The sequence below is a fragment of the Castor canadensis genome, chromosome 13 (genome assembly GCF_047511655.1).
Source record: "Castor canadensis chromosome 13, mCasCan1.hap1v2, whole genome shotgun sequence".
In the NCBI taxonomy this organism is placed as follows: domain Eukaryota; kingdom Metazoa; phylum Chordata; class Mammalia; order Rodentia; family Castoridae; genus Castor; species Castor canadensis.
This window is the reverse complement of record NC_133398.1, coordinates 63,676,725-63,690,811: the sequence shown is the minus strand read 5'-3', so window position 1 is coordinate 63,690,811 and position 14,087 is coordinate 63,676,725.

Below are 14,087 nucleotides of genomic sequence, written 5' to 3'. Positions count from 1 at the left end.
TACTGTACTGAGTACTAGAGAATGACAGGAAACAAATCAGACTTTGGAGAACCCTGCCCTTTTGGAAACATATCTGGGGGATGAGGACTGTCTTCTCCAATAGTTCAATGAGTTGGTATCTAACTTTTCCTGAAAGTTTCTAATACAGTGTTGTAAGACGGAGGGAATTGAAAGCTTTTTGCTTTCTTAAGCTAGATACAACCTGCCTGGGCACTTTGTGTGTCTAGCTGACTTAAATGAAGCAAGAAGGATTTAGTTTATAGAATAATGAAATGTGTAACCAGAGAGGAGAAGGTGATGATGGTGTATTTATTACAGGAAAGGAGCTACATTTGTAAAATAATGTGATTAGATCAAATTAGCACGCAAGTAACCAGAAAGCAGCCATCAAATACGATTGAATCCTACTCTATGAACAATAATACTGTCTTCTTATCTACTGAAACTTGTTTTGTGAGAAAACAAATATTTTCTCTTTCTTTGACTTGTAGAAAAACTCTCAAACACTCATCTCTCTTTTTCCTGATTTTTCTACCTCTGTCTGTCTGTCTCTCTATTATACACACACACTCTCTCTCTCTTTCTCTCTCTCTCTCTCTCTCTCTCTCTTCTGGTCTAAGCTGCTATCTGTAAACAAAGCCTATTTTTTCTTTGTCTCCTTGCTCTCCTTAAACTTCTCTTTAAAATAAAATCAGAAATTTCATTAGAGGTATTTTCCTGAAAATCCTGCTACTGCATTTTAACACAAGGATTCTCGAGCTGTCAGCTTTGTGACTGAGATAACAGGAGACTGTCTTCCTCCTTTTTCTTTGCTCACAGGGAGAAGGAAACACATTAAGCAATATGGGAACAGATTACATCCACACTTGTCTCCCTGGCATCATTTATAGATTCTGCATCAACACACAAGATCCTCTGTGATAACGAAGAGGGTAATTAGTCTATAATTAGAAGTTAATCACAAATCTATAAAAGAAATTTCAGAATATTGACAAAGACTTTTCTTGAAGTGACATTTCTATGTATAGTTAATTAATTGCTGATCTCAAATTGGGTCACTGGAAATGTGTTCTTCTGATGTCTAGTAATTTCTCATCTAGAAGCACTTTTTAAAAAATTCAGATTACATCTTTAGGTGCTTTCTGTGCAATTAAGCTGTATTTCAGTGAAGGAAAAGACAAACCATATAGGACACAGTTGCTAACCAGTAACCATGATGTAAATTATGTACCACTGGGATCTATTTTATGAGTGACATGACATACTCACTGACTCTTCCTTAAAAGACATTGGCACCCCAATTCCTTAGAAAAGCCAGTGAACCAGAAACAGCTCCAGTTTCACTGCACAAATGTGAACTGTGAGATGTAACACACAAGATTAACCTTGAGAAAATACCAAGAAGCAGGCTAGATGCTTTTTTTTTTAACTAAGCACATTCATGTAAATAAATACTATCATACAACATATGTACCTGTTTGGCTGAACTAAGTCTTCATGCATGGGAATCCAATGCAGTATTTTTTTAAAAAAAAAAGTATGTAAGGATTGATATGGAATTATGCTGGCATTATATTTGCTAATACAAAATATATCAGTTGCAGTTAATACTATTACCATTACTGGCTAAACAGGGTGGCTCATGCCTCCAATAATCTGCGCTGAGCAGTTTTCATAGAGATTTATCAAGAAGGAATAAAAAGTGAAATGCTTCCTAAGACTCCAACCAGTGAGGAAGAAAATGGTGTCAAAGACTGAATTAAGGTTGAAGCAACGTTCATTTCCTCAAATAACAGAGCCACAGGCAAGTATGTCAAAAGATTTTACTGCATGTCCTGAGTATTTGATAAAGAAGGGTTATCCCTAGCCCTGATTCAGATATAACTCCATTTATGCACAGGGTGCCAGCCCCTTCTGTTGTCAATGAAAAGCCATTTGGCACTATATCTTGGTTCCTATGCTATTCAACAAAAGAGTTGAGGAGTAGTTATTCCTCAACTCCCCCCAAGCTGTTCTGTAAAGCTGGTGTTAATGATCTCCATTTGAACCCATTTTCCTAGTGGAAAAACATGCTGGTCCTTTTTTTTTTTTTTTCTGACTCTTACGTGTCCCTGAAATTCCTGGTATTGTATAGTATTACTATCTACTCATCTTAACTATGGGGGAGCTGGGATTTGCAAAGTTTGTAACTCATAATAGCAAGTCAATGGAAAAGTTGAGTCAAATTCAATATCCATGTTACCTACCACCTTATGTTTTCTCCTGTGTTCCTGAGATTATGGCCTAGACCACTGGTTCTGACTGCACATAGAAACAAGATACTTATTAAAATTATAGGGTCCTGCATATTTTTCCATCAGACATTTTACTTCAGCAGATTTAGGGTGGAGTTCTAGAATCTGTTATATTTTTAAGTTTCTCCAGGTGATTTTGATGGCTGCCCAGGGTCAGGAACTACTGAACTTCATAAGTGCCATAGACCAGAAACTCAAATTGAGGTTTTCTCATTGTTTCTTTAAACAAATATTTGTTGACAATTTATTATGTGCCAGGTATAATTCTAAGTAATTGAAATACAGTAGAAAATAAAATAAGTAAAATCCCCATTCTCATGAAACTTAAACACTAGTTAGAAGAGCTGGGCTATGAACTATGAAAAAAGTATGCATGTATAGATGCTCCAACAAGCAGTGAAAAGTGCTATGTAGAAAACTAAAACATAGGGGATAGAGACTGAAGAGACAGTGGCAGTGGGGGTTGAATTTCAGGTGGGGTGGTCAGCAAATATTTCTCTAGTGGTCATGTTTGAGCAAAGGCTTAATGAGCAATCTGTCTAGGTAACACTTAATCTTTACCTACCTAGAATGGAACCTGGATACATTCAGCCTTCAAATTTTGAAGTGAGGAAGCAACTCATAGGGTATCTGGACTGGTCTCTAGAGGGAACATCCAGGGCTAAAATCCTGAGGTGAGAGCACCCTTTGTTTTTCCAGGCCATATTTACAATATGACTATAATCAGGTGAGCAAGACTGAAGAAAGATGAGAAGACATGATCTGGTGAGTGGAAGAAAGCTTTTCTTTGATTAAAGAAGTCAGCAGATTCATAGAAAGATTCCAAACCAGTTGCTACAAAAAAAAATTCTGGAAATAAAATAAGGCTCTCTAATATTTTTCTTCAGCTTTTGGAGTAACTGAAAGGTGACAATGCAATCTTTCTTTATTCTGAAAGTAGCATCTTCAAATGTTGAATTCCAGACCCCACAGACTCACCTTTGCTTATTCAGTCAGCAAGAGAAAATTAATACAGCAGTGTAACCGAGAACCATCCTTTACTCAGTTGAAGATTTGAGATTTCTGGAAATACCATTTGGTTCTAGGTAGTGCTGGGAATGCTCAAGGCTTCTAGATAGCAATGAAAGAACACCAACAGAACACTTCACAAAGAGATACAGGGAGATGTTCCTTCTTTCCCATGGCAAGTCCAGTGTGCACACACACACTCAGTTAGCATCTTCTGGAAGCTAGGACTCACCAAATGCAAGTTCAATGGGGTTCCACATGGGGACTCCTAAATAGGATTAGGATGGCCAACAGGCTGTCTTCGGACTAAGTTAGAATTTTGGAAAGCATTAACCTAAATAATAATATTGCTTTCTACCTTCTTGAAGAGGCAACACTATGGAGCTAAAGGTAGTGATATTTAAGGAAACTAGAAAATGGGAAGATGGAGAGAAAGAGTAAGTCTTTGTGTCTCCATCCCTGTCCAGAGAAGAGTAGATTGTCTAGGTAACAAAAATGCTCACTTAATCTTTATCTACCTAGAATGGAACTTGGATGTGTCTCACTTTAAAATTTTGAAAAGACTTAAAATTATTCAGATTCCTTGACTATATTCTAAGCCAAGCATGCAAAGGCCACACAAGACTTGGGTGTTCATGTAGAAGAGAATAGACTGAGCAGTTAATCTAGGTATCTCAAACATCTGGAGATTATATTTTTTGATTGTTGAATTCATAATTTCTCATTGTGAACCAATCACTCATTTGATTAGCATAAGCCAATCACAATAGTCCTGAAAGTATAGCTGATAAAAGGAAAGGTACTGACAAAGGACCACTCGTCTGTTTCTTTAACATCTTTCCTCCAAACTTAACCAGAGTCAGTAGGTATGTTCTACCCCAATGTAGTTTTAGATTCAGTTGAAAATAGACAGATGATAAACAGACAGACAGAGATGAATAGTGACCTGAAGAAAAAGTTACCCTTACCTTAGGGCCTCGAATATGTTCAGGGTAACAACAACTAACTGATTACTTGGTTACCAATACCAAGGCATAAGAAGCACATAATATTTTTATTATTTACAAAAGTTGGCATACTTTTGGCATATTTTGTTTGTATGTAATTAAAGATCAAAGCTCCTTTTTTGGAAGAGTCCTCAGGAGATCATCTGGTCTAGTTTCAGTCCTGAATGAGGTAAAGAGTAAAAGTCAAGTCATTTAAAGCTTTGATAATTCTTAGAACACTGGTTGAATATGGCTTTATCAGTGAGGAAACCAAGATCCTTAGTCGGTGAGGACTTGCTCATTTCAGCACATTTAGTCAGTGGCAGATTTGGTATTAGATTCCAAATTAGAATTTTTTGGTCAACCTGGTTAAATATCCTTTCCAGTACTGCTACAATACCTTTCTCTTTTATCAATAAGCCTCGTGGGTAAATGGACTTGCTGTGAGAGCTGTATGCCATTTTATTGTCCTCAGTAATGTAATCTGTAAGTCAGATGTACTGCAGTTTCCACATACCAAACAAAAGAAGATTAATAAAGATATTTGAGAAAAGAAAATGGCCATTTTTGTTATCTTTATTTCAATCTTTCTCTTCTTGCAGTTGATTTCTCTACCATTTTTTCCTTTACTAAGCTCACTTGATAATTCTATCTTTTGGACAAGTTGTATCTACCACCTCTGTTTTTATAAGTTCTCTCAAATGTTTATTACTTTTTAGTGCCAAATTATTTTTCCCAGATTCTTTCATTTGTGTATCTGAGCACTTGGGTTATTTTAATAGCTTTCCCTCTCAGTAAGTTTGTTTGGATTTATGTCAGCAGAATCTCTTTCCCAATTAAACTAAGTCACCCAAAAGTTTCTAAGACCATAAGATCAAACTTATTGATGACTTCAATTCTTAGGAATCAATCTTCTCTTATTGTATACACAGCCTTAGCTTAGTAACAAGATCTTAATACAAAGGGAGACCATAAAGTAGTCACCAAAATGGATATTGTTTAGATAGGTTATTATTATCCAATGAGAGAACTGCAAGTGTAATAGTTTGCTTGGATTGCAGTCACCACTAATACACCTTAGACAAGCAATGAAGTTAGTTTGGAGCAAAATGTCCAATACATGGATGACACAAAGCGCTCCTCCACAGTCATTGGAAAAAAATAATGTAGCTTGAGTGCACTTAATGAATAAGGACAGAGATATAGGAAATCACTTTGCATCCTCACAGGATGGAGAAAGTATTCTTCATGAGAGAATAACATATCTATACAATGAATGAGTCAAAGCAAAAAGGATTGTCTAAGTATAAATGTATAGGGAATGTAAAGAGAAAAGTGCCTAGAAAGAAACAGGGGAGGAGAATATTCCTCTGTGAATGGATATTAAATATGATTGCTAATGACCGGAGATCCACAAATGGATAGAATTATGCTGATATCCTTATCCGTAAAACAAAGATTAAAAGTATCAATATCTTAAAGTTGGAATAAAGGATCTTCATGATATAAGATCCTACATTAAAATAGGCTCTTTACACAAGACTTTATATTAACATAATATCTTCATAATATAAGATTCTATATTAAATGAGAGCAATATCATATGATCTAAATATTGGGCTAATGAGTGTTGGCTTATTCTCTATGTTAGCCTTTTTCCATAAGTCAGTTACATATATATGCTCTGATTGTTGCTATTGTAATGTATACCTATATTAGTGTTTACTTAACGATTATCTTAAAAACAACCTGATATTTTTACTAAAATAAATTTAGATAAAAGTAAAATAACTACCATAGGTATAAAACCATATTATTTTTATAAATAGAAAACTATAAAGTTATATATCATAAAAATCTTCACTCCAGTTCTCTTGGAGATCATCTCCACTCTGATGGAATGAAAAGATTCTAGAAACTACCTTGCTGCTGAAGGTATAGCTCTTGGGCCAGATAAATATCATCTGAAAGCTTGTTAAAGATGTAGACGCTTAGTCTATAAAATAACTACTGAATCAGAATGCTCACTTTAACAAAATATGCAGATAATTCACCAGCACTGTCCCAAAAATCTTCTGTTAGGACCTACTCCTCTTCACATTAACCTCTTTAAATTACACCAACACTTGCTTTCCTTGATCCTTCACACACACACACACACACAGTCTTTATGCTTTGTATAAGTGAAAAAACTGGATTTATAATTTAAATTCAAGGTGACTTAGGTCCTAATCTGAATCCCTTAAGTGTACCAAATGGATTTTATCTCCTGAAATTATCCTGCATACCACAATGGTATGCACATCACATTTGTAAAAACAGGGATGAAGTGTCTTCTGTGTTCTTTTCACCATACTTCCTGTCATTTATAGGTTTTTGGGTCAGTCACAAATAGTTAAGAATAGAAGTATCAAGTCGGTAAGCACCATGGAACACTCACTATATTCTCATTGACAGTACTATTTCTATGCCAGAAAAGAGCTTCTAAGGATGTTTAGTTGATGAACTCCTTCTATATATCTTCTATATATTCCTTTTTATGATTTTTTGCTCCCTGGGCAACCTCAACTGGTAATTTGGTAGGAAATAATATACTACTCAAGTACATGCATGGCTAGAATCTATCAACTCTTGTAAGTGTTAATAAAATCAATGACCAGGTTTACATAGGACTCTCTGGAAACATGGCTAATATAACAAATGTATACACAAAATCAACCTAGTTCTGAGATATGCCTATTGAAGATAATAAATAATTTATCAGCTCAGAGTCTCATATAGCAGTATTAACCTTCTTAAATTTTCAGAACCTAGCTAGTCTTAAGGTGCTTTGAGGTTTCAACTCACCAAGGGGTAGTCGGACCTTCTAAAAAACTTCTCTTAGCTCATCTCAATTTAAGACAGTTAAAGCAATAGTTCTTCCCTGATTCCTGATTCCTAAATCAGCTTCTTATAATGGGTGATAAATTCTGGAGGTTGGCAGATCTTAGAAATCCATGTGGGCTGCACTTGTGATAGACAGAAACTAAAGAATGTAAATTAGGGTAGAGAAAGACCTTGAAGTAAAGAATCAGAGAATTCGAAAACATGAGAACTGGGAAGGACTCTAGAGATGAGACAAACTAACCCCTTGGAACACTGAGGTCCAGAGAGATGAGAATATCAACCAAGGTCACAAAACTGGTAATTAAGGAGCAGAGGTGGAATTACAATCAGGCCTGATGACAGCACTTTTAACTGCAGTGCATTCTTCATTACAGAAGTGGTTTGGACTGATTGCTATTAAATAAAGCAGGATAGTAGAGAAACAAAGCAAGCTAGAGAAAAAGGACAAGATTTTGAACTTAGTGTTCCCTTAAAAACTTGTTTTGATAGATAATGTATTTCTCCAGCAATACTTATAGCCTCTTTTTTCCTTTCTGAGCTGCATGTGGTTCAGCTGTGAGACTTTCTTACCATAACCATGGTACTATTTCCTAATCACCATCCTGCATTTTTTTTCCACTTATCAAATAGTTAAACTGTGTATTGTCTGCTTGAGACTCTCTGGGCTCTTAACCAGTATTCAACCTTGCTTTCCTCATATCTTTTACCATGTCTCATGTATAATTCCAGCATGCCTTATTGCCCTGTTGACAGTTACCTGGTGCCTATTTTTCCCATCCTATGTCATCCCTTTCTAATCCCTGGTAGAGTGTGACTGAGGGCTCCTAAGAGAAAAGAGTAAATATAACCCTTTAGTTTTCAGATCAAAATTGGAATTTTCTATAGGATTTTTGTGTTGTATAGAAATAAAGAATTCATTTTTTCTGATCATTTAAAAATATATGACCTAATAACATAGCCTTTGCAATACTTAGATGTTAAATACTTTGCTAGTATAGATGTTAAAAACCAAACCCGAGTTTCCATTGGGGTACTGAGTATCTTAAATTCATTTCCATTTAAGGGATTAAAATGAAAAAAAAAAAAAGAAATAGAGGAATTGAAATCTTCCTTCTTCTCAGAGGATTTAATGCTCTGAGTTCTGTTTCTAAATGGTTCAGTCTTTAGTGTAATTCAGGAAATCCCTATCCTATTACATTAACTTTTTCAACCTCAAATGACTCCCTTTAGGGCTCTGTGGCACAAATGAAGTACATGAAGCCAATCCTCAGAACAAATTTTATTATACAAAACTCTCAATTTATACCTCATCAACTGAAAATAGATTATTAAACTTTTTCTACAATGAAAGAGACATTTTGGGGTATAGGAGGAAAATATGTGATCATTATAATCTCTCTCATAAAGATCCATCAAAACCCCAGTAGTTAGCCCAATACTTTATTGGAGTACTATATCTGGAATAATGAAGGTGGGGTCATTTTGCTGATGGGCCCTCATGAGAATTCTATTGGATCTTAGAGAATGACAGTGGCAGAGAAAAATGCCTATAAAGAAGAAAATGGAAGAAAAAAAGAAGGTACACTGAAAATAAAATAAAACAAAATAGGGAGAGGATCCAAGATGGTGACTAGAGTGCAGAAGCAGACAGCGTGAGCTCTGTAAATCAAAACTTTTGCTGAGACACAAGAGCCACACTTGGCAGAAAAAAAGCACCAAGAAGAATCAAAACTTCGAACCCAAGGCCATAAAAGCTTCTCCATGCCACATTACACTGAGAAAATAAGAGGGTTCCACCATGCCAGATGCTGGCTCCAAACCTACTTGGAAGACATTAGGCAGACCAACAGGTGAGCAAATAAGCATCATACACCCCTGGGATAAACCAGCATAGTCCCCTGGTCAGACTGAACCCCTGCTCTGCAAAAAAAAAACCAAACTGAATAATAAACAAGGAACTGAAAAGAAACACACATGCACCAGAGGAGGCAGGGTGCTCTAAGTGCACCAGAGGAAGGGGAGGAGCAAGGAGTTGATCTCCATGTGAACTTTCAGTAAACAAAGACTGGAAAGGCAGAAGGGCTGACAGTTGGTGGGTGATAAGCTGCTGCCTGAAATAGGACAGATAGAGATCCACAAAACTCATGTCCTGAGCCAATGAGCAACATCCAAAGTCAGACGACATTCCAAAATTGAAAAACAGTCAGCAAACCATCACAACACGCTGACAGCAGGAGGCCAGCTGATGGATCTCTGACCTTGCCGCAGAGAAAAGGGCAAGGCAAAGAAACAAGCACCCAATAAACCAACACAGCAAAAACCCAACACCAAAGCAGGATGGCTGGTGGGCCACAGAGCTGGTCTCCAGAACCTAAGGACAAGCCACACCTGACCAAGGGAGGAGCTGACTAAGTAGCTGCTGCTGAAAGACAGGGAAAAAATCTTGCAAGTCTCCTCAACCACCTAGTGAGACTAAGACAGAGCTTCTGCTTAAATACTAGCACCAGAATTGGATGTTGAAGGAGTAACACCAGAACTACTAAGACTGAAATTCTATTGTTCCTCAACCTGGAATTATTTTTATGTGTTTATTTGTTTGTTTGTTTTGCTCCTGGTTTGTTTGTCCACCACCTTCCCTGTTGATTTGTTTCTTTCTTTCTTTCTTTCTTTCTTTTCTTAACTAATACTAAATTACACACAAACCAAGGACAGAAACAGCATACATCCACTAACCTAAAACAAACACACCCACAAAACAAAATTAAACCAAGGGAAACTAAACAGGTGACTGAAACCACTGATAGGGTATGAAGAACATAGTTACACAGTACCAAGTGGAGCAATGGGAAGACAAAAAAGGGATGGAAACCATTCCCCACTAAAAATAAATAAATATAGGATTCAGAGGGAAATGAAGAAAACAAATACCCAGTTCTAGACTCCAACAAAACAAAGATAAACTATGCTAAGGAATCCCATGAAGTCCACAAGAACAACCTGAAAGTAGAAAACCTACAAGTAATCACTGAGAATTTCATGGAGATGTTGCTAGACATGATTAACCAAAACATACAAGAGGTATGCAAGAAATTCCAAGACACCAAAAATAAAGAATATCTAAAGACACAGAAACAAATAAATGAACTCATAGGAGCCCTACAAAATATAAAAGTGAAACAGAACAGTATAGAGACATAAATGAATTAAAGATGAAAATAGGCAATATTAAAAAGGAAGTGACCCATGATATGGAAAACCTCAGAAAAAAGAATGAAACATAAATACAAAACACAGTGGAAGGCTACTCTAGCAGACTACAATAAGCAGAAGACAGAATCTAAGAACTTGAAGATAAAATGGAAATTAAAGGAAAAACTAAAGAGCTATCAGTCAAACAACTCAAGTCCTGCTAAAGGAACTTGCAAGAACTCAATGACTGCACTGAAAACCCAAACCTGAGAATCATGGGCATTGATGAAGGAAAAGAGGTCCAAGCAAAAGAGAATTGAAATACATTCAACAAAATAATAACAAAAAAGTTCCCAAATCTAGAGAAAGTTCTGCCCATCCAGGTACAGGAAGCCTTCAGGACACCAGACAGACGTGACCAAATAGAACTTCCCATGACATATTATGACTAAAACAACAAGCACAGAGAATAGAGAAAGAATATTGAAGGCTGTAAGAAAGAAAAAACAAATAATATAGAAAAGTAAACCCATCAAAATCACAGCAGATTTCTCAAAGGAAACCTTAAAAGCAAGAAGGGCATGGAGTGAGGTATTCTGGGCACTGAATGAAAATAACTTCAACACTAGGATACTCTACCCAGCAAAACTATCATTCAAAATAGATGGAGCAATAAAAGTCTTCCACAATAAGCAAAAATTAAAACAACATGTGACCACCAAGCCACCACTACAAAAGATTCTTCAAGGAATTCTGCACACAGAAAATGAAAGCAAACAAAACTATGAAAAGACAGGCAGCACCAAACCACAGGAGAAGAAAAGACAAGAAAGTAGAGAGTAACATTGATTCAGCTGTATACAATCAAACCATTAAACAACAAAAACAACTAAATGACAGAAATCATCACATACCTATTAATACTAACACTGAATGTTAATGGACTTAACTCCCCCATCAAAAGACACCATTTGGCAAACTGGATTAAAAAGGAAGATCCAAACAATCTGTTGCTTGCAGGAGACCCATCTGAGTGACAGAAACAACACTGGCTTAGGGTGAAAGGTTAGAAGAAGATTTACCAAGCCAATAGCCTCTGAAAATAGGCAGGTGTACCAATACTTATCTTGGACAAAGAAGACTTCAAACTTATATTGATCAAACTAGATAAAGAAGGACAGTAAACTAATGGCAAACCAAATCCAACAACACATCCTATACTTTAAAGACCCAAAAAACTCTACCCCAAAACTCCTAGACACCATAAACAGCTACAGCAAGGTGATAGGATACAAAATCAACTTACAAAAATCATTAGCTTTTCTATACACCAATAATAAACAAATTGAGAGTGAATATATGGAAACAATTCCATTTACAATAGCTTAAAAAAAAATCAAATACCTAGGAGTAAACTTAACAAAGGATGTGAATGACCTCTACAAGGAGAACTATAAACTCCTGAAGAAAGAGATCAAGGAAGACTACAGAAGGTGGAGAGATCTCCCATGCTCATGGATTGGTAGGATCAACATAGTAAAAATGGCTATACTACCAAAAGCAATCTACATGTTTAATGCAATTCCTATCAAAATCCCAATGACATTGATCACAGAGATTGAAAAATCTACCCTAAAGTTCATTTGGAAACACAAGAGACTGAAAATAGCCAAGGCAATACTCAGAAAAAGAGCAATGCTGGAGGTATCACAATACCCAACAAAGCAATAGCAAAAAACCCAGCATGGTACTGGCACAAAAACAGACATGAAGACCAGTGGAACAGTATAGAGGACCCAGATATAAATCCACACAGCTATGCCCACCTTATTTTTGACAAAGGTGCCAAAAACATACTATGGAGAAAGGACAGCCTCTTCAACTAATGTTGCTGGGAAAAGTGGTTATCCGTCTCCAAAAAACTGAAATTAGATCCATGTCTATCACCCTATACTAGTCTCGACTCAAAATGGATCAAGGACCTTAATATCAGATCTGAAACTCTGAAGTTAGTACAGGAACGAGCAGGGAATAGTCTGGAATTAATAGGTATAGGCAAGGACTTCCTCATTAGAACCCCAGCAGCTCAGCAACTAAGAGATAGCATAGATAAATGGGACTTCATAAAACTAAAAAGCTTCTGCACAACAAAAGAAATGGTCTCTAAACTGAAGAGAGTGCCCACAGAGTGGGAGAAAACATTTGCCAGCTACACATCAGACAAAGGACTGATAAACAGAATATACAGGGAATATAAAAAACTAATTCTCTCCAAATCAATGAACCAATAAAGAAATGGGCAACTGAACTAAACAGAACTTTCTCAAAAGAAGGAATTCAAATGGCCAAAAAACACATGAAAAAAATGCCCACCATCTCTATCCATAACAGAAATGCAAATTAAAACCACACTAAGATTCCACCTTTCCCCTGTTAGAATAGCCATCATCAAAAACTCCACCAACAGGTGTTGGAGAGGATGTGGGGAAAAATGTACCCTCGTACACTGCTGGTGGGAATGCAAGCTAGTGCAACCACTCTGGAAACAAATATGGAAGCTTCTTAAAAATCTAATCATAGATCAGCCATATGATCCAGCAATCCCACTCCTGGGGATATACCCAAAAGAATGTGACACAGGTTACTCCAGAGGCTCCTGCACACCCATGTTTATTGCAGCACTAGTCACAATAGCCAAGTTATGGAAACAGCCAAGGTGCCCCACTACTGATGAGTGGATTAAGATAATGTGGTATTTATACATGATGGAGTTTTACTCAGCCATGAAGAAGAATGAAATCTTGTTATTCTCAAGTAAATGGATGGAACTGGAGAACATCATTCTGAAGGAGGTTAGCCAGGCTCAAAAGACCAAAACTAGTATGTTCTCCCTCATGTGTGGACTTCAGATCTAGGGCAAATACAGCACTGTTGTTGGACTTGGGACACACGCTAAGGGGAGAGCACATATGGGAGGAATGGGGATAGGTAAGAAACCCAAAACATGAAAGTGTTTGATGTCCCCATTGCAGAGGAGTTAATACAGAAACCTTAAAGCAACAGAGGTCAATATGGGAAGGGTATCAGGAACTAGTGAAAAAGTCAGGTAGAGAAGAATCAATTTGGTTTGTAACACACTTGTGCATGGAAGCAATGCTAGATTCTCTCTGTATAACTACCCTTATCTCAACTAGCAAAAATGCTTTGTCTTTCTTATCATTGCTTATTTCTTCTCTTCAACAAAATTGGAGAAAAGTGCAGAATAGGTTCTGCCTGGAAGCAAGGGGGCTGGGGAAGAGGGAGGGGTCAGAGGGACAGGGGAGAGAAATGGCTAACCAATGTATGCACATGTGAATAAATGAATAAAAAATTTTATAAATCCATATTCTTGCATATAAAGAAAATGCTAGATGTACTAGAAGTAGAAAATATTATAACGAATGTACAGAGTTTAAACACACAATTGATAAAATGTCTTTTGTAGTGAGTCACATCTGTAATCCCAGCTACTTGGGAGGCAGAGATTGGGAGGATAACAATTTGAAACCAGCTTAGACAAAAAGTTAGTGAAACCCTATCTTGACCTATAAACTGGCATCGTAGTGTGCACCTGTCATCACAGCTATGCAGGACGCATAAACAGAAGCATCATGGTGCAGGCTGGCCCAAGCAAAAATGTGAGACCACATTTGAAAAATAGCTAAAGCAAATAGGGGTTAGGGTG